Consider the following 12833-nt stretch of genomic DNA (forward strand, 5'->3'; position numbering starts at 1 on the left):
GGCATTATCCCATTGTAGCCTGTCTGCCCGTACTTAATATCAGGAGGAAAAAGACTCTAAATACACTGCCATATTTTATTTCTTTCTCTCACTCTTCTTTTCATGATAAACTAATTTCCATGTCTATACTGTTACAAAAATTCTTCCCCCTTTATTCAGCTCCCAGAACCTCAGTTAAATCTGAGCTTCACTCCCAGAGACAAGAATTTAAATGTGGTTTCTTCCCCTCCTGCTTAAGCCCTTGCCTTTCCTTTTTAGGATTTGGTGTTTTTGCCACCTGTGTATTCAAATGTCCATCTGGCACACTACAGAGTTTTCTAATTATTTTATATATATATATATATATATATATATATATATATGTTAATTTTCTTAAAGAAATTTGTTGTGGTTTTCATGTATGTGAGGTTATTCAGTATTTTTCTTTACAATTTTAATGAGAGTCTAAATTGTCAGCCCAATAAGCTCCAAATTCCACACTTGTTTATATAATAGTACTGTAATTTTCATTTATGCTTTCTCTGCTTTCTCTTGGTTTTATGCCAATAATTTCAGGAAGATCAAACATCGTAAACTTTCTGGGTATAACTTTAGAGATAGAACAGAAGATTCTGAGGAAACCATACTCCTAACAATATGCTTCAAACCCAAACTCCAATCACCTGATGTACAGAGAAGTGCTGGTAATGATTGTCCTCTTCAGAAGCTGGTGTTTTCCTTGATGTTGCTGTAGGAAGAAGTCTTTGTTGTTTTGGATACACATTAGAGAACTCTGGAAATTGCTGACAAAAAAGGGCTGGCTGATTTAGGGCATTCCCACAGATTTTGTGGGGGTAGGGAAGGACTACATTAGTGCTCATCACTGGCAAACAGTAAGAACCTTTTTTACTGGGTCATTGTTTCTGACAGCTTCATCCAGCTGCCATTTCAGTTCTCTCTGGACATGCTGTTACAGAACTGTGAGAAACAGATTGAAAAGTTGCATGCAGCAAATGAGCAGTACAAGTTCCTTATTAATGCTGCTTTTCCCTTTGGCAAGCTTTTCAACTTCAGAGAGTATATTTCTTCCCCTGCACTTGGAATTAAATTTGTATGCCTAGACAGCCAAATTATTTACTGTAGGAGTAAAACAACACATTTGTCCCTCACGGAAGCTGAACACTTTGACTGAGCTGGTCCTACCAGTGCACAATAGCATCAAATGGTCCACGGGCCAAAAGAAAATTTTCTGACAATAGGGAATTGCAATTTGTATGGGCAAATACAAAGATGAGGTGGCCTTCAACAAATGGGGACAAGTTGCAAATAATTCAACATTCAGGCAAAAGTGATAACCATCATTGTTCATGTGGCTGACTTTTAATTGTCAGCATGTGGCTGACTTTTAATTAGCTTGGAATTATACTTTGCTAGTTTAAGTGAAAGATGGTAAAGATTTTGTCAGCTGAAAATAAATTGCTCGAGTTTTTTGCAGGGATTATTACTGAAACCAACACAATTATTTTTAAAAACTTGAATTATATACAATATATATTTTTATATATGTTATATCCATATATAAATTAAATATTGATGTATAAGAATAAAGTGCCTGTTGTGGAAAAGAATGTGCACAACTCCATATGAGAGGGGATACATCATTGCCTCACTCAACCAGTTATAAGTGGTTTTCTGGCAGTGAGTGAAGAGATGAATTTACTGATTTAAATATACAGGGACCTATGGGCAATGTCTGCACAGTGGTTATTTGCATTTGAGACATGGGAACAGGTATCCAAGGAATTTACTGAGGTAAGTTAATAGGTTTTTGAGTGTGCAGAAAGATATATGTACTCTGGGGAAAGGTGGCATGTGACCAAATCTGAATGCATAGGGCTTGAATGTTGTTGGTACTTTGCAAAATTGCTTATCAATAGCTTATTGAGTAAACAATTTACTTTAGCAATTTACTTTACAATTTACTTTAGTGTGGAATATTGTTAAGTGATGAAATATTATAGCAGTGATAAGGAAGGTGATACCAAAGACTGTGATTAACAAAACAGTAGAATTAGGAAAGCAAAACCTCACACACAAGGTTTTATTTCCAGATAAAGAACGTTCTACAATTGAGCCTGCACAAGGTGAGTGCAGTATGTTTAAAAATGAGTTGTGGAAAAAAAGAAGTAGTTAACTGGACCAAAAAAGCAAAGGGGAGTACAATATACAGTGGTCAGCAATAATGATCATTCTAGTTCATCAGTTGAAAAAAGTATTTGGTAAATGTCCTAATCACAGAATGAAACAGCAGAGAGAGACCATTTTAGTTTTCCCTTAATCAAAGCCAGGAAGCAGACAAGAATCCTGAGCTAAAAGTCTTCAGGTATCTCTGCTCTGCCTGCAGAAACTGACAGGAATATTCCAAGTAGGAATATGATGATTTGTGAAAAAGCTACTTCATGCAGTGAAACTGTTGCATGTTTGTATATTCATCAAATTTGTAAAATGTGGAGGAAAAGAGTGAGGGTAGCTTTCCCACATAAAATTGAAATCATTAGATTAGCTATCAGGGTAACTAAATTAGCAATTTGTTTTAGTTTATCTGTAACAGGACAGAAAACCATAGAAGACCTGCATCTTTCAATAGATCAACCAACACAGAGCAAGTAGTGAACAAAGAATGACTGTCAATGCTCATAAAAAAATATGTCTACTGACCAGTCCAGGCTGAAAGGGAGGTGTGTTGGGGTGTTTTATTTTTTTTTTTTAATTTTTTTTTTGTCTTTTCCTCTTGTCCTGAAATATGATTCTTGCATGGAGATAGTTGGGCTGCACCTAGAATTTTTTGTATCTGTCAGAAGATATCACTAAATAGGAATGTCTTTGGAATTATCCTGGCATTTGAGATGTTTCAGAGGAAATTGAACCAGGCACTAGGGGGGCTCTTAGATGTTGATATTGTTGCTGGTAATGTTCTTGTTGCAAGGAAAGGAAAAGTCTGGGAAGAGGCAGTAGAATACTGTGAGGCTAGATTGTAGCAACTCTTTGGGGCACACCAGGCAGTGCTTGTGTCTAAAGGATGTCATCAAAGGATGAATCAATGGAAACAGCATTGCTAGCTACACTGTGATATTCTGGAAATTGCCCAAAACAGGCGCTGGTGTAAAGACTGTACATGGTGGGGTTTGCTAGCAGAGTCTTTAGAGACACAGGCAGCTTCAGGACAGTAAAACTGGTAACAGATCTACCTAAAAGACCAGTGGTGAAGGTTAAAATGGCAGATCCCTGGCTGGCAGCATGTGACTGTTCACATTACTTGAGAGCCAGAGAGAAGTACAGCACAGGGACTGGCAGTGGGTGAGATGAACTGGATCCTTTCTTGCCTCTTGCAATGACACTACCATACAGCAGGCAACATGTGGAAGTGATTCATTCCAATCTTTTATATGTATGTCTCAGCCTCTTGTTTCTGTTTTTCCTGGTTCCCTGTCAAAATTTCCTTTTCCAGGTCATCCCAGGCTTATAAAGTACTTTCAGTACCCCCTGTATTTTCTTGTCCTACTCCCTGTCTTCTAAGACGTTCACATCCAGTAATCTTTTCCAGATTTGTGGGCAAAAAATATGTCTTCCCAGTTGAATTTTCCCAAAAAGTCTTTAGCCATGTCCCCAGAAAATTCCACTGGGGATGGATATTGAACCAAAAAAGTCCAAAAAAACCCCACCAAAAAACCAACCAAACAAACAGAAAAAAAAAAAAAAAAAATCAAAATTAGAAAAGGTTCTAATCTGGTAATGGGGTTTTTCTGATTGGAAGTGATGGCAGCATTGATGTGCAGTGCTACCAGGACTATTACAGTGCTTTGTAATTGCATCTTTTCACATAGATTCTGACTAAAAAAAATTCAAAAGTTTGAAGGACCAAATTATGCCTAGCAGTCACGCCTTGGATTAATAGGAGACATTTGAAAAGGGACTTAATAAGATCAAGGGAAAGCAAAAATACACTTCTGTCTGACAATTGCCCACAATTAAATATGGCAGTCAAGCATAATATGTCTAAAGGAACAAATGCATTGTTTTTTTTTACTCTTAAATCCATTGTATGTTTGATAGTGTTTGTGGGTTTTGTGTAGATCTTGTGTAATAATATTTTTTTAAAAATTAAACTGCTACATTGTGTGATTTCAAAAAGGATGGAGATACAACAGGTGAACATGCATTGAATTTCCTTTTTGACCATGTGTATATTTACTTGCAGGGAAATTCAGCATGTACTTGAAGATACCCTATTTATAGTCTGTTTTGGACCTCTGTCTTTAACTGAATGAAATAAATGCATTATTACATTTGCCTTTTTATTTCAAAACAGTCCAGCCAAGGAGTAGAACAACTGTCTTCTAGAAAGTTCCTACTTTGAGTGGAAAGTTTGTATCCAGAATAACTCTCCCACTTCAGGAAGTTTTGCTCTTAAACCAGTCAAGATAAGTTTACACCTGAATTAGTTTGTTAGTGTGCCCTTTATTTCTCTTGTCATTCAATATTTTAATGTGGGCACATGGCCAGTTTTGCCCCCTTGCTATTGTATTTTATGTGAAATTGATGCTGCTGAAATCACACAATTTTAAAATGCTTCTTACTTCTGTGTTCATATCTCTAGCAGTTGAGGGGCCCTAAACTCTTTTGAGAGTGACAAAATGTGTTCTGGCAATGTTAACACTGAAATGTAAAATTCTTGGCATATCTGGAAGTGTGAATAGAAGAATGCACTAAAGGGCTAGGGTTGTTTCAAAACAAATGAGCAGGCAGAAGAGGAAGCAAAGAAAATACTGCAGGAGGACTGTCAGAGTATAGGCTGCCTTGGTGCCTATAGTGTTTGATGAAGTTCAGGTCGAAAAACAGGCTCATATGAGAAAAGCACCATGTTCCCTGAAACATCTCTGTGTTAGATGCAGTAAGTTCATTGTGTCCTAAAGGCTGATTTAAGCCAAACATCTTCTTTTCCTAGTGCTTGGTTCTAGATATGCCACTGGAAGGAGCTTAAACATGCCAGTTATGCATAATCTCTTGCACTGTTGTGCAGCAATTGTGTTTAGTTAGCGAGGTGAGTGGACATCCTTTGTTTCCAATCACAGAGGAGAGCAAGCTAAGAATTTTTTCCTGTTATTTTATTCCTTGCAGTTGCATTAAAAACTGAAGTTTTCCAGGAATGACTGAAATAATAATAAGGGCTTGTGTATTTGGTTTATGTATCAAAGTTTTGCTAGCAGGGGGGGCTACAGGGGTAGCTTCTGTGAAAAGCTGCTGGAGCCTTGCCCTGTGTTTGATAGAGCCAATGCCAGCTGGTTCCAAGATGGACCCCAGCTGGCCAAGACTGAGCCAGTCAGAGATGGTAGTAATGCCTCTGAAGTAACAGGTTTATCAAGGGAAAAAAACTGCTGCACAATGGAAGAGAGAGAAGTGAGAATATAGAAAACAACTCTGCAGTCACTGAGGTCAGTGGAGAAGGAGGGACAGGCACCAGAGCTGAGATTCCCCTGCAGCCCATGGTGGAAACCATGCTGAAGCAGCTCTGCTCCTGCAGCCCCTGGAGGTCCATGGGAGTGCAGAGGTCACCCTGCAGCCTGTGGATGAGCCCACACGAGAACAGGTGGATGTGCCTGGAGTAGACTGTGACCCCATGGGGAGCCTGCTCTGGAACAGAGTTCTGGCAGGACTTGTGGACCCATGGAGAGAGAGAAGCCCACACTGGACCAGGTTTGCTGGCAGGATTTGTGACCCTGTGGAAGGGAGCCACACCGAAGCAGTTTGTGAAGAACTGCAGCCTGTGGGAAGGACTTGTCTTGGAGAAGTTCATGAAGGTCTCCTATAAGATGGACCCCACCCTGGAACAGGTGAAGAGTGCGAGGGGTCCTTCCATGTGGAGGAAAGATTGGCAGAGATAGTGTGTGATGAATTGACCGCAGTTTCCATTTCATATCCTCCTGTGGTAGAGAAAATGTGGAGTGAAATTGAGTCTGGGAAGAAGGCAGGGCTGGGTGGAAGGCATTTTAAAATTTGGTTTTATTTCTCATTTTCCTACTCTTATCTGACTGGTAATAAATTAGTTAATTTCCCTGAGCTGAATCTGTTTTGATTATGACAGTAATTGGTAGATGATCTTTCCCTGTCCTTGTCTCGATTCATGAGCCCTCTGATGTATTTTTCCTCCCCTATCCAGCTGAGAAGGGAGTGAAGAGCAGCTTTGGTGGGGATCTGGCATCAAGCCAGGGTCAGCCCAGCACAGCTGGGATAATTTACAAAAATTTGAGGCAGGTGGGAACAAAGTTGAAAAGAGGCATCAGGGTGAGCTTGGTCAGCACTGTGACCATCCTGACATTAGAAATCACTCACAAAGGCTGACTGGAGAAGAGCTGAAAGTGGAGATGAAGAAGCTCTCTTAGGAAGTAAGGTTTTCCTGTTTTTCTGCTGCTCTAGCAAGATGAAATGATTCATAGCATGGTCAGATATGTGCCAGAGAGGGAATGGGAATGCATGGTTGGGGCAAAAATGCAGGCTTGGTAGGCACATTGGACTGATTCAGGCATACAACATTAGGTGACAAGTCACTATCCTGTAGCTGCAATCAGGACAACAGCATTAGGCAGTGTTTATGCCATATTTTCTTCTTCCCATTGCCATATCACCTTTTTTTTTACTCCCTTGCAATTTAAGCCTTTTGGAGGCATGCCTCAGAGCAATGTGGTGATTGTATGTGGATGTTATATCCTCTATTACCCACTCTTTCAATCCAGAACATGCTAGGTATTGCACCAGGGCTCTGTATGAAAATGCTTTATGACCACCCAAGTGCTCAAAATGTGATATAGGAATGTCATCTGATACAAAAGGGAGGAAAAATACATGGACCATTTCTTGATGTTGGTATGGAGGCTTGAACTGAAAAAAATATTTTTGTTTAGAGTGTCTTGAAAGAGTTCAGTGTAGCACGGCCATTATGGAGAAAACTCTTGAATAGCTGCTGAGAATCTGTAACATCTCTAAGGAGTGAGAAAGGATAAAGACATGCTTTTGATCTCTAAACACCAAGAGAAGGTCAAGAAAGTGCATTAGCTAAGGGAAATACCTTGAAAAAGGCAGGGTCATGCAAGAAGGGCATTTGGGGAAACACAGAAATAACTCTTCAGGAGACTGTAAGGATGATGAACATTCCCAGAAAACTAAGCACTATGGACTGTGATGAGGACAGGAGGGCAATTAGAGATCACTGAACTATCACAGTTTTCCTGCAGCATTTTACTGTCTAGGAGAAACTTGACCTTTATAACTTATAACTTATTGAACTAACATACAACCAGTCAGAAATTCAAGCATGTTCTGCTGCAGCTCTATGGCAATTTTATGTTTTACTGTTTACATTCATTTAAGAAACATTTATATTTTGAAAAACATACTAAGGCCATTTCTCTGCAATGCAGCTTCCTCCTAATGATATAAATTTCTGATAACTTGTTTATGTAAAGGCAGAGCATTAATTTTCTTACTTACAGCAAAGAATACTTTTTCCTGCCTTCATACTCTAGATTCCAGCTGGGACCATATGATGCAGCTCTGACCCAGATTCACGTGCCATCTGGACTACCTTTTAGAAACACCCTTTTTCATTGTTTTTAGCATTAATAAAACCTCTTTAGCTTTGCCCCCCAGTCCATTAAAGAGGTTCTCAGATACCACTGCACAGATTAAAGCAGAACACAGCTGACGTGTATGACAGAAGCAGCTGTTGCTGACAAGTACTCAGCCTTGTCACCTCCAGTTCCCATTCAGTCTTACAAGTAACAAGTTCTCTTCATTAGGAGGAAGTGGAGCTGTGTTTGCAAATATCCTGGTCTAAGTGACTTCACTGCTCTCATGCTCCAGGCTAATATAAACTATTTAGCCAGGCTGTGAATGCCCTGGGGAAGACCAAGACCTCATTTCTGGTTTTGGCCTTAGAAGTCCAGGGAGCAGGCTAATAAAAGGTGTTAGTGTTCAAGCAGATCTGGAAATCTCATGTGATTTGATGTATCAGAGGAAAACTAGTTAGCTGCATTTCAGTATCCTATCAGATGGCAATGACTGCTCAGCACAAGATTAAGAAAGACCTCTCCTGTTGATGGAATATTTTGAATGAAGGAGTTTCCTACAGGAATGTTTTTTGGTTTGTGTGTTTTTATATTGCTGCAGATGATCAAAGATCTAGATTGTTAATTTTGCCAACAGACCCTTTCTAGCTTATCAAGCCTCAAACTGTTGATAACTACTAAAGCTGGTCTATGAAAATTTGTAAAATACACCTTTTGATTCTTACCTCCCTTAAGGTTGTTGTTTTTATAACCATTTCCTAGCTCATGAAACACAATGCAACTGCATTGTGAGGAACAGAAACTAATTGATTGCTTAATGATGGTCAACAGTGTGATGTGCTTTGGAAAACTGGTGGAATGCTGATTTTAAAGAAATTTGTGTTGCAAGAAAACAAAATGCCTTTTACAGAAATCTGATATTTAACTTTTGTCTGAATGTCAACATAAATGACTTATACTAATTTTGTAGGTTTTTTTGCAATACTGCTCAGATATATATGCATTTATGTGACTTTTTAAGTGAAATTATCCTTCTAAAATTTAAATGAACATGTGGCAACTGTCTGGTTTTTAGAAAAAAAAAATAGTGTATAGGTTTACTATCCTGAGTTGTCAGAAAGCTAACAACTTTGAAAACTACGTAACATTTTGAATTCAAGATCGAGTGTTTTCTTTACAGTGTCTGTAATTCAAGAATTACTTGCTTTAATTTCTTTTTTCTTTTCCCCCAACCCTTCAAAATAATACATTTAACAACTATAATGATCTCTGTGTGGAAATACTTGAAAAAACAAAAAGCTAAATGCACTGCAATATTTTAGATTGTTTGACCTAATTTAGAGATCTAAGGACTTCAGCCTTTTGGTTTAAATTCAATCAGAATTTGACATCTACAAACACTGTGCCAATTGTTATCTGTAAATATGAAACACCTATAAGCTAGAGAGGTCACTGAAGAGAAACCAAAGAATTACAGGTCCAGTTCACTGTCGATTAAAACATGATTTAAATTTTAAAATGAATCTCCTGACACTAGCAATTGCCAGGGCTTTTCAGAGTCATGAGGCAGAATGCTACTATTGTATGCTTCTGTGTTGTAAATTATGAGATTCACACATTTGTGTCACAGTCTAGCTGAGAGAAAAACAAAGCTGAGACCATCTGAAATTAAATCATGTTGTGATTTGTGCCAGATGGGTGCCTGAAGTAATTACAATGTCAGTGCTTCCTAAGTAGGGTAATGATATGGACCTAATTCTGGTTAGTCTGGAGATATCTGTTTTGATGAACTTTCAACACTATTTAGCTCAGACATATGTTGAAAGATAACCTAATGGGATGTTACTGCAGTCTGCTTCTTCTTACCCAGGCTTTTGAATACACTACTGCCGTAATTGTACCAGTGACGGTTTGTACAAGTATTGAGACAAATAGGCTAAGGCCTATTTTATATATACTTGGTGTGAAATCTAGAGAAATAATCTCTGTCACTTTGGTATTGTGGTTTGTTATGAGCAAAATAGTTGTGACTTGGGAACCTTTGTTGAATTTAATTTTTTGTCAGTTAGGAAACGCCTCTGAACATGGATTTGGGTCTTGAAGGGGAAGCAAAAAGAAAGAATATAAACAGTTAAAAGAATCAAGTGCTTTTCTTCCCCTTACCCAAGATCAGCTTAACCCAAACACCTATTCTAACTCCTCCCTAGTCGTAGCATCCTTTATTTTCACTTCAGATTAGGTTCAGTGTTCTCCACTGCCTTTGGGGAGGTGAAGTGCAGGAGGGGAGGTCATGTCCCATAAATATATATTTTTGCTCCTCTTCATTTTACTGTTTTTCCCACTGTTCTCTTTCTTCATGTCCTGCTCTAGAGAAGCACCCACCAGCCAAAGTGCCTTTGGGGATGCAGCTGCCCTGGCATGGGTTCTCCACAGCTGCAGTCCCTTGGGGCTGTTGCTGCTTCAGCATGGGTCACTCATGGCTGCAGTCCTTCCTGCCCAGAGCATATTCCCAGCAGCATTTCCAGTGCTGTGTGTCCCACCTCTTGTGGCTGGCACAGGCACTCTTCAACCTCTTTTAAACATGCCTGACGTATCTGGGGGTGATGGCTGTTTATGCTGGTTTCAGAGGCACCTGGAACCAGCTGTGGCCATCTCAGGGCACCTCTGCAATGCTCTTCTACCAGTTCCCTGCTATTGATGCCTAGTATGCAGCTGTAGTGCAGATTTTCCCAATCTTGTTTTAAAGTTTTAATCTGCAAAAGACAGCGTACAGAAGATGTGAACCTGCAACACTGCATTTTGTAAGGGCTTGGAGGAAACGGTTAACTTCAAGGAAGGGCTGTTTGATGATTAGCAGGTAAATAAACAGGACGTGGTAAAGAATCATTTCTTAAATCTCAGTTGTGTGTCATAGTCCTTGTGTTTTATTGACATCAGTGTCATCTTTCACCCTTTAATAATGAGACAGCTGTATTTCCTCATGGACTCCTTTAAGATGACTTCTGACAGGGAAGCAGACTGCTCATTTATCTTAAACCTCAGTGTGCTTCATACTCCTTTTCTTCTTTTGCTGCATTTTAATATATTATTTGCTGAAACAGCCTTAACTCACTGGAATGAAATAATTTTGCAGTGGGCTGAGGCCACAGAAAGCCTGAGCACCTGGGAGTAGGCTCTCTCCTGTGTGTGTTCTCCACCCCTGGCACCTGATTGTCTCTGTAACTTGGGATTTCAGCAAGGGTATGTGTCCAGTTTGCTGACCCCGGATACACAGCTTATTCTTTGTTTCCCACCTAAATCTCTACAGAAGTGTCACAGCCACATCATCTAAAGAGTTTAAGACTCAATTAGCTGATGCTGGGATGTCTCTCTGTGAACTCAGAAGTGTTGGTTCTGAAGTTGCTGTTTGAAGGCTCAGAAGTACAATGCCCTCTTGGTTAACATTTCATGTGGGTTTGAAATGCTTTTCGAGTTTGTTTTCTAATTGATCATCATCTAAAGCTTATCTTCACTTTAAAGAGGAAAACTGGGATTTGCTGGGATTTGAATGTCTGTTTGAATCCGACACACCAAGTCGAATGCTTCTAGATGGCAGGTCTTGTGACCAATATATCCTATTCATTGGAACAGAACAGTCTATTTTAGAAATTTTCCAAGGCCTATTTTATTCAAAATGATCTATCACGGCGGCTTTACATAAGCTGAAGAAAATATCTTTTGCAAAGCTGACTGAAAGTCAGTAGACCAATTTGTGTAAAAAGGGTTCAGTATTTCAACTCAAAATTATATTGAGGATGGAGGAGAAAAGGAGAGACCTTTTTGTGCTGAAAGTTAAGATGAGGACAAAAATAATTCTAGCATAATGGTCTTACCCTGGAAAATGGGCTTTCATTAAAATCAACCTTCAGCTGAATCTATCAGAACTGTCAGTCACAAGAAGAGATTGTGAGGCATATAATTCCATGGAAAGATTGTAGGTCCACAGCCTGCCTGTTTATATCTTCCATGAAATATATACCTCCACATTTTTTGATTTGGGAAATATGGCAACAGTTTATCTAGTCAGAAATGCCAAAACATTGAATTTCTGAATTAAGATTCATGTAGAGGGGAATGTGCTACCTTATTCTGAATTCTGTGAAGAGTTTAGATTAGATTGTTATGTGTTAATTTATATTGTTTTCTGCCTTGCAACTCATCTCTAGTGTTGTTGAGTTTGACTTCAGAGATGATACATATGTGTGATGTTGAACATGGCTTAGTATTTAAGTGTTTTGGAGAATCTGTGACTTGGGCAAGACATTTGCTCTGATGAGGCTAGGAGGTTAGCTGCATGTGTAATCCCAAGAGTTTCTCAGATGGGCAGAGAAAAACCTTTTGAAATTTAACTAAGGCAAGTGCAGAGTTCTGCATCCAGGGAAGAATAACCTCATGCACCAGTAACAGCTGGGGGCTGACCTGTTGGAAAGCAGGTCTGCTGAGAGGGATCTGGGGGTCCTGGAGGACAGCAAGCTGTTGATGAGCCAGCAGTGTGCCCTGGGGACCAAGAAACCCAAGGGAATCCTGGGGTGCATTAAGAAGAGCATTGCCTGCAGAACGAGTGGGGTGATCCTGCCCCTCTACTCATCTAGTGAGTCTCAGCTAGGTCACGTTGGAACGCTGTGTCCAGTTCTGGGCTACTCAGTACAAGAGAATCCTGGAGCTCCTGGGGCCAGGGGCTGTGATGTTTAGGAGCACCTCTCTTGGGAAAGTCTGAGCTGGGCCTGTTTAGCTTGGAGAAGACTTAGAGGGGCCTCACCAATGTATGTATCTGAAAGGAGAGTGCCAAGAGAATGGAGCCAGGATCTTCTCAGTGGTGCAAGCAATAGGAGAAGAGGGAACAGGAAGAAACTGAGAAATAGAAAGTTCCACCTGAACATGAGGAAGAACTTCTTTATTATGAAAGTGATGGAACACTGCAATAGATTTTCCAGAGAGTTTTTGGAGTCTTCCTCACTGTAGATATTCAGGAACCATCTGGACACATTCCTGTGCAATGTGCTGTAGACTGACCCTGCTTGAGAGGTTGGACCAGATGACCCTCTGTGGTCCTTTCCAGCCTTATCCATTCTGTGGTTCTGTGATCCTCAGGAAATTAATTACGAATAACTGCCAAAACACTTGTATCTGTTATTGACATTGTATATATTCTAAGATGATTTTTTTAAAAGCTAAGCAACTTTCATAGTTGTA

At 39.6% G+C, this 12833-nt stretch overlaps 1 protein-coding gene across 6 annotated transcripts in view; it reads left to right on the forward strand.

Moving 5' to 3' along the window:
• The window catches only part of ZNF385D (zinc finger protein 385D), a 419164-nt gene that overhangs the window by 13332 nt on the left and 392999 nt on the right, over positions 1-12833 (forward strand). The window contains exon 1 of one of the 6 annotated variants that reach the window (XM_068207262.1): positions 6276-6422. The exons of 2 other annotated variants lie outside the window; for them this stretch is intronic. The gene's annotated coding sequence lies outside the window, so the exon portion shown is untranslated. Of the gene's footprint in view, positions 1-6275; positions 6423-12833 lie in introns of those variants that run through there. 3 more of the 6 variants (XM_068207270.1, XM_068207246.1, XM_068207255.1) reach the window with 3 other exon arrangements.

This window comes from Anomalospiza imberbis, chromosome 1 (genome assembly GCF_031753505.1).
Source record: "Anomalospiza imberbis isolate Cuckoo-Finch-1a 21T00152 chromosome 1, ASM3175350v1, whole genome shotgun sequence".
Taxonomy (NCBI): Eukaryota; Metazoa; Chordata; class Aves; order Passeriformes; family Viduidae; genus Anomalospiza; species Anomalospiza imberbis.